This window comes from Neofelis nebulosa, chromosome 17 (genome assembly GCF_028018385.1).
Source record: "Neofelis nebulosa isolate mNeoNeb1 chromosome 17, mNeoNeb1.pri, whole genome shotgun sequence".
Taxonomy (NCBI): Eukaryota; Metazoa; Chordata; class Mammalia; order Carnivora; family Felidae; genus Neofelis; species Neofelis nebulosa.
The window spans coordinates 2814165-2829998 of record NC_080798.1 but is presented as its reverse complement, the minus strand read 5'-3'; the positions used below and the strand labels follow the sequence as shown (position 1 = coordinate 2829998).

General features: G+C 40.5%; 1 pseudogene; it reads left to right on the top strand.

Moving 5' to 3' along the window:
* Positions 1-3007: 3007 nt before the first annotated feature.
* Positions 3008-9198, top strand: LOC131500089 (probable mitochondrial glutathione transporter SLC25A39; annotated as a pseudogene).
* Positions 9199-15834: the final 6636 nt, after the last annotated feature.

The following is a 15834-nucleotide window of genomic DNA, read 5'->3' as shown; positions in this document are numbered from 1 at the left end:
TTCAGAAAAAGACGTTTATTCAAGTAATCTGAAAAGAAGCATTGCAGTGTGGTCAGATGGGCATATAGATTGTTGGTGTCAAACAGTGATATCCCTTTAGGAAAGCAGACAGTATTAAAAGCTTTTCCTCAATTTAACTATCTTGGACTCAGTTCCTCTTCTAGGAGCCTATCAAGTAGAACCACTAGGTGTCAATCTTATGTAATACAGAATTCTTTTTTTTTTAAAATTTTTTTTTTTTTCAACATTTTTTATTTATTTTTGGGACAGAGAGAGACATAGCATGAACGGGGGAGGGGCAGAGAGAGAGGGAGACACAGAATCGGAAACAGGCTCCAGGCTCTGTGCCATCAGCCCAGAGCCTGACGCGGGGCTCGAACTCACGGACCGCGAGATCGTGACCTGGCTGAAGTCGGACGCTTAACCGACTGCGCCACCCAGGCGCCCCAATACAGAATTCTTTAAGTTGTCCAATGGATTGTATAAAATCAGAAACTGAAGATTGACAACAGAGCATGATTAAATATACCTAGTGTATCAATGTTGTGCACTATAAACTCAAATTCAGACTTTCTTTTTTTTTTTTAATTTTTTTTTTTCAACGTTTTTTATTTATTTTTGGGACAGAGAGAGACATAGCATGAACGGGGGAGGGGCAGAGAGAGAGGGAGACACAGAATCGGAAACAGACTCCAGGCTCTGAGCCATCAGCCCAGAGCCTGACGCGGGGCTCGAACTCACGGACCGCGAGATCGTGACCTGGCTGAAGTCGGACGCTTAACCGACTGCGCCACCCAGGCGCCCCCAGACTTTCAAAGAATACTTAACAAGTTCTCCTACTTCCAGTTTTAGGAAAATCAAAGTTGTGTAAGAGACTAGTGTTTATAAAGTCTGTCTCCTTTCTTAGACAAACATCACTAGAAGGAAGTAAATTTGCTTAACACTGGTTATGTTTGTATAGCATGGATAACTGTTTCTGGTTTTAAATCTTGGTTCTAAGAGCTTTTCGATGAATAGAAGTTTATTATGCAGTGAAGAAAGTTAAATCCCATGAAATCCACTCTTCCCCCTGAATCCCAACATATTTCCCTCCTTTGACTTCTATTTTACACCATCCTCTGTCATTGAACTTCCTCCTTGGGGTTTAGATTCTTTTTAACAGGTGAGATGGGGTCCAATGCCCACACAAGGTTTCAACAAGGAAAATGAATGCAGAAGGATTCAAGTATCCTGACTGAATCATGTGGCTGAATAACTGAGGACCCGACAGTTACATACTGAGCACCTTAGACCAGACCTTCTCAAGAATTGTTGCCCAGAAGAATCACTTGAGTTCATAAAAAAAAAAAAAACAAAAAAAAAACAAAAAAAAAAAACCACACAAAAAACAAAAACAAAACAAACAAACAAAAAAAACCAAAAAACAAAAAACAAAAAAAACCTGTTAATGTTAAATAGAAAATGGAGACCAAACTTGAAAATTCCCTGGGGCAAATTCTACAACACAAGAAGACAGGTGTTGGCAAGGATGCAGAGAAAGGGGAACCCTCTTGCATGGTTGGTGGGAATGCAACCTGGTGCAGCCACTGTGGAGAACAGTTTGGAGATTCCTCAAGAAATTAAAAATACCCAATGATCCAGCAATTGCACTACCAGGTACTTACCCAAAGAATACAAAAATACTAATTCAAAGGGATACATGTACCTTGATGTTTATAGAAGCATCATCAGCAATAGCCAAATTATGGAAAGAACCCAAGTGTCTATCAACCAATTACTGGATAAAGAAGATGTGATGTTTATAGATGATGGATGTATATAATAGAATATTACTCAGCCAGAAAGAAAGTCTTTCCATTTGCAAGGACATGAATGGAACTCGAGAGTATAATGCTAAGTGAAATAAGTCAGAGAAAGTCAAATACCATACAATTTCACTCATATGTGGAATTTAACAAAACAAAGGAGCCAAGGAAAAGAGAGAGAGGCAAGCCAAATAACAGATACTTAACTATAGAGAACAAACTGATGGGTACCAGAGGGTGCGGGCATGTGTTAAATAGCTGATGGAGGCTAAGGAGAGCACTTGCCATGATGAGCACTGAGTGTCTGAGGCAAGTGTCAAATCACTGTATTGTACACCTGAAACTTATCACGCTGTATGTTAATCAACTGGAATTTGAGTAAAAAGTTTTAAAATAAAAATGTTTTTAAGAAGAAAATTCCCTGGGCAGAAGAAACCACTTAAACCACATCAGCAAAACTAAATCTACCTTATTTCATGAACGTAAGTGAAACTGAAGTTGTTTCTTGCAAACACCTCTGATAACCATAGAAGAAATTTAACGTCGATGGTGAGCACTTATGGAGAGCACAGAGTTATAGAGTTGTTGAATCACTATGTTGTACACCTGAAACTAATGTAACATTGTAGGTTAATCATACATCAGTTTAAACATTCAAGAGTTTCTTTTTTTTTTAAGAAACTTAAGCCATCTACCTAAAAACGTGTAAGATAATCACTTTGAAACCATTCCCTGCCATCTGGAGATCCTCTCCAGAATAACCAACCATTGTAAAGGTTAACTAACTCCTCATTTTCGCTTTATACGCTGTAACGTCATTCACCTGAGCTTCATGAGTTTTGAATTTGAAAGCTCCCAGTTCGAAAACCATTCTTAAATGCACAATAAGCTCTTTCTGAATCTATTTTACTAATTTGGTGGTTTTAATTTTTCTATGTCTGCGTTTCTTTTCTCTTCTTCTTCTTCTTCTTTTTTTTTTAACACTCCCAATGCCCAGAAATATCCAGACCTGTTAAACAAGAAGCTTTGAAAGTTAGACCCAGGAATCCATCTTTTCTTACAATTCCCCCAAATAACTTCCACACGCAGCCAAAATTGAGAACCAGCGCCTTAGAACACAGTTGAGGATCCCTCAGAGTAGAGAAGCTATAGCTCACCCTTAAAATATCCTCTTTCTAACATTGCAGTCACTAAATAGAAGGATGGTGTCCATGGTAAGGCCACAAGCATGAGTTTCCGGCTAATAAAAAAAACAGCGTGGAAAAAAAACCTGAGAGAATTGGAAAATTTCAGTAACAACATAAATAACAGGATTTAAAAAATCAAAATGAACAAATTGGCAAGAATGGTAACTCACCAACCCTGACACCAATCTCCTGGGCCAGTTCCTAAAGCAAGCAAGCCAGGGAAGTGGGAAGAGAAGGTCTACACCCACCCAGAGATGGGTGGGCGGGTTAACTCCTCCCCTTTTTATTGACTGAGGTAGGTTCTGGATAACCAGGTTCACAATGGAAGGGAAACACTGCTTCACCTGGGCTTTGGTGCCTCAACTGTTTTTCTCCACGTAGACCTTTCTTCTCAGGTCTGCTGATAACAAGACAGTACAGACCCAGCTTGTGATGTTGGCGCTCTTGGGGAATCTGGCAAAGAACCCCCAAAACAATTGACTGGGGCAGTGCCAAAGAAAAAGAACTTCTCCGCTTATAATCTTAACTTCAGATAACTGTCTGTTCCATGATCCACATAAGGTGAATATTCCATGCATTCTGCATCAAGGTCTGGCAAGGGGCCTTTCCAGTATAAGAGACTGTGGAGCAGTACAATCATGGGTAAATTTAACAGGTGATGAGATTCATAGAGGCCCTGCCTAGATCCCAAACCCTGAGGTTGCCAGATTTGCTGCACAGCTGGAATCACCTGACATCTCTCACGCTGACTGAGGATTTGCTCCCACCTGCAGGCGCCCTGCTTTCATCAGCAGAGGGTGTGCTCTGGGTATGACTAGTAAATGTAATTCTTCATATTTCACAGATTACAGAAGGAAACAATATGATCACCTTAACAGACGAAAAAAAAGGTAAATCTAGAAGATTCCATGTCTATTTGTGCTCTTAGATGTATCTTTGTAAATTAGGAAAGAAAGGAATTTCCTTAACCCATTCCAAAAGAACATTAAAAAAAAAAAGTAGTCAAAACCTCATAACGGAAAAATGATGACAGAATACCTTTTAGGATATGAGACAAACATACCCTCTGTCCCCAATCTTATTTCAATGTAGTACTGAAACAGAAGTTGATTCAGTGGGACAAGAAAAGGGACTTGGAAAGAGGAGGCAAATTTGAGATTATATGAAATAATTTGGTATATCTGTACAAACTCCCTCCCCACAAATCTATGGAAAAACTGTTTGAATTAATATTGTATTGTATACTTGGAAGTTGTTAAGAGAGTAGCTCTTAAGTGTTCTCACCACACAAACACCCACAAAAGGTAATTATGAGACATGGTGGAGGTGTGAGTTGATCTTATGGTGGCAATCATTCTGCAATATATTAGTGTATCGGATCAACATCCTAAGCCCTTCAACTTACACATTGTCCTATGTCAATTATATCTCGATAAGGCTGGAAAAAAAATGTTACTAAGCTTTTAAATGGCACTTTTATGAATATAAAAATTCATGTGCATTTCTATAAATAAATCTAGTTAGAATTTGAAATTTAAAAGGATATCATAAGTCAGTCAGAGAAAGATAAATATCATATGATTTCACACATATTTGAAATTTAAGAAACACAACAGATGAACATAGGGGAAGGGTAGGAAAAAGAAGATAAAAAGACAGAGGGAGGCAAACCATAAAAGACTCTTAAATACAGAGAATGGACTGAGGGTTGCTGGAGGGGAGGTGTGTGTGGGGGGATGGGTTAAACAGGTGATTGGCATTAAAGAGGACACTTGTTGGAATGAGTGCTGGGCATCATATGTAAGTGATGAATGACTAGGTTCTACTCCTGAAACCAATACTAATTGTATGTTTACTAACTTGCATTTACATTTTTTAAAAAATTGGATATCACTGAACAAAAAAAACTTGGCTTTATTGAATTCCATTTCACCTCTTAGCTATCTTGATAGGATCCAAGATTGTATTTGTCTATCTGAAGAACTATCTTCTAACAACTAGTATGGCTTTTTCATCAGATAGAAAACTGTTATCTTGAGTTAATAATCCTCCAACTACTTTAGTTAGCAGCCTACCATTAAAAGGTATTCTTCTTTTTTTTGACCATTTGTAAACTCTATAATATTCATATGTTGGTACTATTATTGTTGGTCTTTGCAACTGAGATTGGATGTTATAAACATGTCCCTTTGATACTCTTCTAAGGCTTATGAACGTCAAGTGTTTTTGAAATGTATATAATATTTAAAATGACACATTGGAAGTAACCTGGAAAAAAAAAGGTGTCATACGCAATAAAAGGCATCCAAGGAAGAAGTAAAACTTTCACTATTTGCAGATGACATATTACTCTATGTAGAAAACCCTAAAGACTCAACGGAAAAAAAAAAAACTAGTAGAACGGGTAAATGAATTCAGTAAAGTTGCAGGATACAAAATCAATATGCAGAAATCTGTTGCATTTGCATACACTGTTAATGAAGTAGCAGAAAGAGAAATCAAGAAAACAATCCCATTAACAATTGCATCAAAAAGAATAAAATACCCAGGAATAAACTTAACCAAGGAGGTGAAAGACCTGTACTCTGAAAACTGTCAGTCACTTATGAAAGAAATTAACGAGGACACAAATGGAAAAACATTCCATGTTCATGGATTGGAAGAAAAATATTGTGAAAATGTCCATACGACCCAAAGCAGTCTACAGATTCAATGTAATCCTTATCAAAATACCAACAGCATTTTTTCACAGAACTAGAACAAATAATACTAACATTTGGATAGAAACACAAAAGACCCCCAATAACCAAAGCAATCTTGAGAAAGAAAACAAAACAGGAAGTGTCACAATCCCAGATTTCAGGATATACTGCAAAATTATAAAAATTAAAAGAGTATGGTGCTGGCACAAAAATAGACACATCAATTCTGATCAATAGAACAGTGTAAAGAGCCCAGAAATAAACTCATGATTATATCATCAATTAATCTTCCACAAGGGAGGCAACAATATATAATGTGAAAAGAATCTCTTCAAAAAATGGCGTTGGGAAAACTAGACAGCTAGATTCAAAAGAAGAAAACTGGACCACTTTCTCACACCATACACAAAAGTAAATTCAAAATGGATTCAAGACCTATGAGATGTAAAACCATAAAACTCCTAGGAGAAAATATAGACAGTACTCTTTCTCACATCAGCCATAGAAATATTTTTCTATATATGTCTCCTCAGGCAAGGAAAATAAAAACAAAATTAAACCATTGGGACGACATCAAAATAAAACGTTTTTGCACATCGCAGGACACCATCAACAAAGCAAAAAGACAACCTACTGACTGGAAGAAGATGCTTGCAAATGATATATCTAATAAGGGGCTAATATCCGAAATATATAAAGAACTTATACAACTCAACACCAAAAATACTCCCAAAGAATCTAGATTAAAATGGACAGAAGACATGAATAGACATTTTCCCGAAGAAGATATACAGATGGCCAATAAACACATGAAAATATGTTCAACATCACTCATCATCAGGGAAATGCAACTCAAAACCACAATGAGATATCACCTTACACCCGTTAGGAGGGCTAGACTCAAAAGGTAAGGAATTACAAGTGTTGGTGAGGATGTGGAGAAAAAGAAATCTTTGTGCACTATTGGTGGGAATGCAAGCTGGTGCAGGCACTGTGGAAAACAGCATGGAGATTCCTCAAAAAATTAGAAGTAGAATTACCATATGATAATACCATTTGATATTTACCCAAAGAAAAGAAAAACACCAATTGGAAAAGATTATGTTGGGGCGCCTGGGTGGCGCAGTCGGTTAAGCGTCCGACTTCAGCCAGGTCACGATCTCGCGGTCCGTGAGTTCGAGCCCCGCGTCAGGCTCTGGGCTGATGGCTCGGAGCCTGGAGCCTGTTTCTGATTCTGTGTCTCCCTCTCTCTCTGCCCCTCCCCCGTTCATGCTCTGTCTCTCTCTGTCCCAAAAATAAATAAAAAACGTTGAAAAAAAATTTAAAAAAAAAAAAAAAAAAAAAAAAAAAAAAAAAAAAGATTATGTGCACCCCTGTTTATTGCAGTATTATTATTATTATTATTGCCAAGATATGGAAGCAATCCAAGCATCCATTGATGAATGGATAAAGAAGATGTAGTACACACACACACACACACACACGCACACGCACATGCACATGCACACAGGAATGTTACTTGGCCATAGAAAGGATGAGATCTTCCTATCTGCAGCAACATGGATGGATTAGGGAGTATAATGCTAAGTGAAACAAGTCAGTTAAAGACAAACACCATATGATTTCACTCATTCAAAATTTAAGAGACGAATGAACAAAGAAGGAAGAAGACAAACCCAAAAACAGACTCTTAAATACGGAGCGCAAACTGGTGTTTGCCAGGTGAGAGGTCGGTGGGGGAGTGGGTGACATAGGGGAAGGGGATTAAGAGCACACTTCTCATGATGATCACTGAGGAAGGTACAGAATTGTGGAAGCACTCATTGTACTCGAATTATAATTGAAAATTAAGAAAGGATGTCCTACTCAATGACAAGAAAAATATAAAATCACAAGAAATAAACCTAATACAATATTATAAGCCTTAATGGATAAAGTATGAAGTTTTATTGATAGACACATAAAAATTGTGACAAATGAAGAATTACACTAAGTTCTTGTATGTGAATGATCATTATTATAAGGATGTCAATACTCTTCGTATCCACCTCTATATTCAGTAAATTGCTAATCCCAACAGAAATTTTTGTGCAACCATTCTGAAGTGTATGGAGACAGAGGGAGTTAGTGTAAACCATGCTACTCCCAGAGCACAACAGAGTGTGGGAGAGGGGATGTTGATTGAATTGGGTGGACCTTACAAAGATTTCACTTAAAAGCTCTAGTAATTGGTGCACAGACCGTGAACTGGCCTCCAGCCAGAACTGAAGCTACAAGGTGGCATCAGCTCCCTCCATCAAATGGTGCCTCAGGCACTGGGACTGTGGCCACCTCCCTCTGCATGACACCCCTGGATGTGGGGAAGGCACACTTGCAGGCTGTGTCCCTCAGTGGCCAGATAGCTGAGGCCTCCCTCCAGACTCTGGAGCCTCTGCTATGCCAAATTGCTCTCCTCTCTCTGGTTCACAGGGAGGTGCCTCCTATCTGCAGTGGTGTTCTGGAGCCCCTGTACTTGTACCCAAATGGTGCACTCCATGCCACCTTGTTTCAGGACTGTGCTTGCCTCACTGGCATTGTGGATACCTCTGTGAAGACTGTAGGACAGAAGAGGACCCTGTGGACTGGCCTCCCAGCCACCCGTGTTAGCCACTGCCATCTCCTTCACTGCCTGTGACCAACTGAAGGCCTTCCTTTGTGGTCAAGCCCTGACTCCTGACTTCTTTGCACCCATGGTGGCTGGCACACTAGCCCACTTGTAGCTGGTGCAGACCAAGCTGTAGGCTCAGCCCGTGTCACACCGGGAGCTTGGTGCCTGTGCCCAGCTGCCATGGCTCAGGTTGGCTGGCACTCACTGAGGCCAGGGTCCTGCTACCCTTTAGGATGTACCCTTCTCAACCCTGTCCTTGTTCAACTACAGCTGGTGAGCAGATGGATGAGTGGGCTCTGGCCAAAACACCAGACATCTGTGGGAATCATCAGTTTTGTGGCTGGCAGCCTCTAAGGGATAGTGGTGGCCATCCTGACTCCATGCCACCTCACACTGGGAGCAGTCGCGGCTGTGAGTGACATCTGCTGTGGAAGATCCTGGCTGAACCAGGCGCCACGGGACTCTTTGCAGGCTCTGTTCCAGCGGTCATCAAGGCCACCCCCTCCTGTGCCATAATGATCAGCACTTATCAGGTTAGCAAAAGCTTCTTCCAGAGGCTCAACAGAGAACAGCCTCTGGACTCTTAAAAGGAGCCAGAGGACAAGGACCACATCTCTTCCATGGTTGAGGGTGGGGCAGAAGAAGACTGAGCCAAGGGCCTTGTCCTCAGCACTGAGGGGAGGGGCCTCATTTCCCTTCCTTCTCAACTATGAGCTCCTGGGGTAGGGAGCTGTCCCTCTAGGCCTGCTCTGACCCCCCTAAAACAGCTTTCTTCCTTCTGTTCCTCATTCCCAAGCCCCAAAGATAATCACATTTCCGCCCCCACTCCCACCAAGTTCAAGACCAAATCTGCTAACTTCCCCCTCCCCTCTCACAAGTTTCCTGTGTGTTTGCTGTAGCTGGGTCTGCCAATATCCCCACCCCCGCCACCCCCCACCCGGAGCCACAAAACTCTGGGCCTGGTGTAGTCTGTACCCATCACTTGAGTCTATTCCTTGAGTCTAAAGATGATGAACTTCCACAAACAAAAACAAAACAAAACAAAAAAAGGAAAAAAAGTCTATAGTAATTAAGACTTATTGGGACATGGATGGACAAGTGAATCAATAGAACAAAAGATCCCAGAAGCAAAGGCAATCAATATAAAAAGTTGCTTCTTAACAGATTGCTGTGCAGCGGGAAAGGCAAACTATTCATTAAATGGACATCCAGATGGCCAACTGACACATGAAAAAATGCTCAACATCACTCATCATCAGGGAAACACAAATCAAAACCACCATGAGGTACCACCTTACACCTGTCAGAATGGCTCACATTAACACCTCACGCAACAACAGATGTTGGCAAGGATGTGGAGAGAGAGGATATCTTTCGCATTGTTGGTGGCAGTGCAAGCTGGTGCAGCCACTCTGGAAAATAGTATGGAAGTTCCTCAAAAAATTAAAAATAGAACTACCCTAGACCCAGCAATTGCACTACTAGGCATTTATCCACAGGATACAGGTGTGCTGTTTTGAAGGGACACATGCACCCCCATATTTATAGCAGCACTATCAACAATAGCCAAAGTATGGAAAGAGCCCAAATGTCCATCAATGGATGAATGGATAAAGAAGATGTGGTTTATATATACAATGGAGTATCACGCGGCAATCAAAAAGAATGAAATCTTGCCATTTGCAACTACATGGATGGAACTGGAGGGTATTATGCTAAGCGAAATTAGTCAGAGAAACACAAATATCATATGACTTCACTCATATGGGTACTTTACGAGACAAAACAGATGAACATAAGGGAAGGGAAACAAAAATAATATAAAAATGGGGGGGAAACAGAAGAGACTCATAAATATGGAGAACAAACTGAGGGCTGCTGGAGGGGTTGTGGGGGGGGATGGGCTAAATGGGTAAGGGGCATTAAGGAATCTACTCCTGAAATCATTGTTTCAGTATATGGTAACCAATTTGGATGTAAATTTTAAAAAATTAAAATTAAAATTAAAAAAAATTAAAGGCAAAAAAATTTAAAAAATAAAATAAAATAAAATAAATGGAGCTAGTACTTTTTTTGATGTTAATTGGAAAAAAAAAAGATCCCTTCTCCCTATCCTAGATGAATGGGATTCGTGTGGATGAATACTTCTGTGTGAAAAGCGAAACTATCATCTTCAAAGACAATATAAGATACCCATTTGATTTGGGTTAGGGGATGTTTATTTTGGGGGAATGGAATGATTTATTCTTAAACAAGGCTTGTAAAATAAACCTGGATAAGTTTGACTTCATTAAAAGTAAAAACTGTTCAGCAAATCATCCTATGAGAAAGAAAGAAAAGTACAAACCACAAACTGGGAGATTATCCTACGTTACTGGCCAAGCACCATTATCAGAAAACATAGGCACTTTTGCGTGCAAACAAAAGCAGGAAATAACCAAAGAAAGTAGAAACAAAGTGACAAAAAGGCATTTCTCTCTCTCTCTCTCTCTCTCTCTCTCTCTCTCTCTCTCTCTCTCTCTCTCATGCACGCACGCACACACACGCGCGCGCACACACACACACACACACACACAACACAAAAGGCAAGAAATGTCCCCTGGACATGAGAAAACTTCTGACCTTTATTAGTAATCATGCAAAGGCAAAGGGAAGCAACAACGAAACACCCAATATTTAGCAAGTATTTTTAAAGTTTGACATCATCAGGAGTGAGCAGAGATGTGCAGCCATGGGGACATTCATCTATGTCGGATGGTAATGTAACTTGGTTAAAACACTTGGAAATAGGCATAGGCAGGAGTGGTCTGGGCATCTTACATTAACCTGGCAATTTCACTCTTCAATAATTCTACATTCTGACACATGTGGACCAGGGGATACGGTCAAGGATGTTCAGCACAGCGTTATTCATCTTAGCAACAATTGAGAAACAAAAACTATCACCGACAGAATGGATAAGCTGTGACATATTCATCACATAGATACTTTAAGGCAGTAAAAAAATAAATAAACCACAGCTAAAACGAATTTAATGTTGGTAAATTTCAAGAACGTAATGGTAAGTGAAAGAAACAAGTCATAGAAGGACAAATGCTCCCTAATTCAAAATCAGGGAAAACGAAACATATCTCTTAGGGGAGCATCTACCAGAGGGAAAAATAAAAAGAAGGTTGAGGGGAGTAATTGATACCAAAATTACTTCATTTGGCAACTATTGAGGGTGGAAAGGGCATGCAGTTGGGGCTGGGTAGACAGAACCTGCAAAGGTCCTTATAATGTCTATTTCTTTTTTTAATGTTTATTTTTGAGAGAGAGAGAGAGAGCGCACAAGCAGGGGAGGGGGCAGAGAGAGGAAGACACAAGATCCGAAGCGGGCTCTGCACTGACAGCAGAGAACCCAATGTGGGGCTCCAAATCATGAACCGTGAGATCATGACCTGAGCCAAAGTCGGACACTCAACTGACTGAGCCACCCAGGTGCCCCTATGTCTTTCTTTTTTTTTTTAATTTAAAACAATTTTTTTAACATTTATTCATTTTTGAGGGACCGAGAGAGACAGAGAGTGAGTGGGGGAGGGGCAGAGAGAGGGAGATACAGAATCCAAAGCAGGCTCCAAGCTCTGAGCTGTCAGCACAGAGCCTGAAGCAGGGCTCGAACTCATGAACCTGCGAGATCATGACCTGAGCCGAAATTGGGTGCTTAACCGACTCAGCCACCCAGGGCTCCCATAATGTCTATTTCTTAATCAAGGTTCTAGACCACAGATATTTGTGTTCTGTTTATGGTTATTCCTCAAGTTTTCCATTATACTGTCTACACTTCTTTATATGCATAATGTATTTCACACACTCCCAATAATAGTACTTAATTTATAGGGTTCTTAAAAGGAGAAACCCAAATTACAATTAGAAAAAGGATAGGCTTTGGCATATTGAAGTTTCCAGTGAACTTCAGAGATGGTTGTGATGAATACAAGGAATCCCAGGGCAGAGTGAAAATCATGCTCAATGATGAAATACTGACCTCACACCTGAAAACCTTAACACCTGTTCCACATCCTCAAAACTACATTAGCCACTGGTCATTGGGTTTCTTTTGGGTGTTAGACATAGTGGTGACAGAAAAGTGATCAGGACGCACTGATGTTCCTCAAGGAGATTAGAATGGAGGAAGGAAGTGATTGTTAAATTTCATAGTCATTTGCATTGCAAAGAGAGTAATCCTCATTCCCTAGGTTACCCAGTTTGGAGAGACTGGAGGAGCTTCCTCACGAATCCTAAATCAGAACCATTCTGTAGGACGCCAGCAGCAAAGAACTAGACCAGCACCCAAGGTGGGAAAAATTTTTTTTGAAGAATTTTGTTTTACCTATTTTCTGGCCTGGTCATCGAAAACCCTCTTGAGCCAATGGGAAGGGAATGATTCACTGGCCAATCAAATGGCTCCAGACCCTTTTTCCTGCCAGTTTCAGCTGCTATTCATTAGGACCAACCAGGAAGGCCTAGAGGGGTGAGTCAGCACTCCTTGCTGTGTCTCTTCTTTAAACATTTATTTCTTGCGTTACAGTGTCTTCATTTTCTCCTCTTTGTCCCGTTTCTTTTCTTGATGAACCAGAAAGGATTCCTAGTGTCTTTACTCTATGGTCCTGGATTTTGACTCTTTAAGGTCAGTTAAAAGACCGTTGTGGTGATGATGTTCGACGTCTCTGTTTTTAAGCATGCTCTATTCAAGTGCCAGGTGTCCAACACTTGCTGGCTCTTGATGCACAACAGAGCCAGGCATCGAGACGGTGTTCCCCCTGTGTTCCCTGTCATCCTCCCTCCATGTATGTCTCTGTTCAAATTTCCCCTGTTAGTAAGGACACCAGACCCACTGGATTAACAGCTCATTCCACTCCAGTATGACCTCTTTTTAACTAATTGCATCTGCAATGACCCTATTTTCTGGGGTGCTGGGGGTCAGGGGCTTCAACGTATGACCTGTGAGGGGGATACAATTTAACTCCTAATGCATCTAGTATTATTGCATTGGAGACAGAAAAGTTATCTCTGTTGACTTAATGTTGGGGGTAAAGAAGTGTGTGCATGTGCATGCATTTGGGTGGATACTTAATTTTTTTAATGTTTATTTTAGAGAGAAAGCACACGCATGCGTTTGAGTAGGGGAGAGACAGAAGATCCAAAGTGGGCTGTCAGTACAGAGCTTGACATGGGGCTCGAACTCACTAAGTTGTGAGATCATGACCTGAGCCAAAGTCCAACACCAACCGACTGAGCCACCCAGACACCCCCTGGGTGGACATTTAAAATCTGACTTGTACCAAATTTGAATGCAATCAATCCCCTCACTTTCATGGTCTCTGCCCATGTTAAGATTTCAGCCTTTGGTAAGAGGCTGACCTCTGATCTTACAAGCTCTGTCTTCCAGGCATGAAAATTCCAGCTAGTTTCTTGCTTCCTGTAGAAGAGCTCAGAGCCAAGTGCCAGCAAGGTTCTTGCCCAGTCAAAGCCACTCTTTAGGTCAGTGGTTCTCAAATTTGGGTGCATCAGAATCAACTGGAGGCTTTAACAGGTGTCTGTACTTCACTCAATTTATTAGGTGTAGGGATGGCATTGTGGATTTACATTTCTACAAATTGCCTGGTGGTGGTGATGTCATTTAGAGAACCACTGCTTTAGAGTCTGTTCCTCTGTGGGTTTCAGGACTCAGATGTGCCTGTGACTCGAGATTTGACCAAAAGTTGGAATACCTAAGTGGCTCAGTCAAGTATCCAGCTCTTGGTTTCGGCTCGGGTCATGATCTCATGGTTTGTGGGTTTGAGACCCGAGTCTCGTTCTACACTGTCAGTGTGGGGCCTGCTTCTGATTTTTTTCTGCCCCTCTTCCCCTCAAAATAAATAAATAAACAAAAAAAAAAGAAAGGAAAACAAGATTTGACCAAAAGCAGGCTTTTTAAAACACCATTGGGCAAAATCTCCCCAGGAAGAAGCCATTGAATCTCCTTGAAAGCCATCTTTTTGTTCTTATATTCTCATTCTGTGTACTAAACAATTTATCCTAATTTTTAGATATTTAATGCTATTAAGATTTCAGTTTTTATCCAAATCACCTGACCTATTTTGGTGGTAAATCCTATCTTAGGGCCACTCATGAGTAAAGTGGTTTTATTTTTTGTTAAGTTTCCATTGTATAGTTTGAGATTTTTGCTGATTTTTTTATTAATGAGATCCAATTTTGTCGTCCTAGGAATGGAGTAGATGGTCTCTCTGCTATTGTTTTTTTTTTCTTTTTATATTAAGACTTGTTTTATAGCCCAGGGCATAAACAATTGTGAGTATTCTGTGTGTGCTTAAAGAGAATGTTTTCTCAAAAAAAAAAAAAAAAGTTTCCTCATTGTGTAGAGGACTCTATAAATATCCATTAGATGATGTGCTAATTTTTATCTATTTATATCAACATTAACTATTGGTCCACCTTGGCTACTTTTTTTTTTTCATTTTAGAATAGTTTCACACAGGGGCGCCTGGGTGGCTCAGTCGGTTAAGCGTCCGACTTCAGCTCAGGTCACCATCTCGCGGTCTGTGAGTTCGAGCCCCGCGTCGGGCTCTGGGCTGATGGCTCAGAGCCTGGAGCCTGCTTCCGATTCTGTGTCTCCCTCTCTCTCTGACCCTCCCCCGTTCATGCTCTGTCTCTCTCTGTCTCAAAAATAAATAAACGTTAAAAAAAATTTATATAAAAAAAGAATAGTTTCACACTTACAAGAAAATTGTAAATAGAGTACAGAGAGTGTCTATGGATCCTGTGTCCCGGTTTCCCTCTTGTTAACATCTTCCATTAATATGGTACATTTCTCACAACTAATAACCCAATATTGATGGATTAACATTAACTAAAGACCATACTTCCTTTGGATTTCCTTTGTTTTTATCTAATTTCTTCTTCTGTGCCAGGATCTCATCTAGGATACTACATGATGCTTAGCTGTTATGTCTCCTTAGGTGCCTCTAAACTATGACACTCTCTTAAAGTCTCCTTGTTTTTATTTTTTTATTTTTATTTAAAAAAATTTTTTTTTAACATTTATTTATTTTTGAGACAGAGGGAGACAGAGCATGAACGGGGAAGGGTCAGAGAGAGAGGGAGACACAGAATCTGAAACGGGCTCCAGGCTCTGAGCCGTCAGTACAGAGCTCGACGCAGGGCTCGAACTCACGGACTGCGAGATGTGACCTGAGCTGAAGTCGGACGCTTAACCGACTGAGCCACCCAGGCGCCCCAAAGTCTCCTTGTTTTTGATAATGTTGACAGTTTTGATAAGGTCACATATGTTGTAGAATGTCATTCCCATTGGGTTTGCATGATGTGTATCTCATGATTAAACTGGGGTTTGAGGAAGAATCAAGAGGTAGTGCCATGCTCGTATCCTATGCTATCAGCATAATCTACACTGATGTTAACCTTGATCTACACTGATGTTAATGATAATCTAC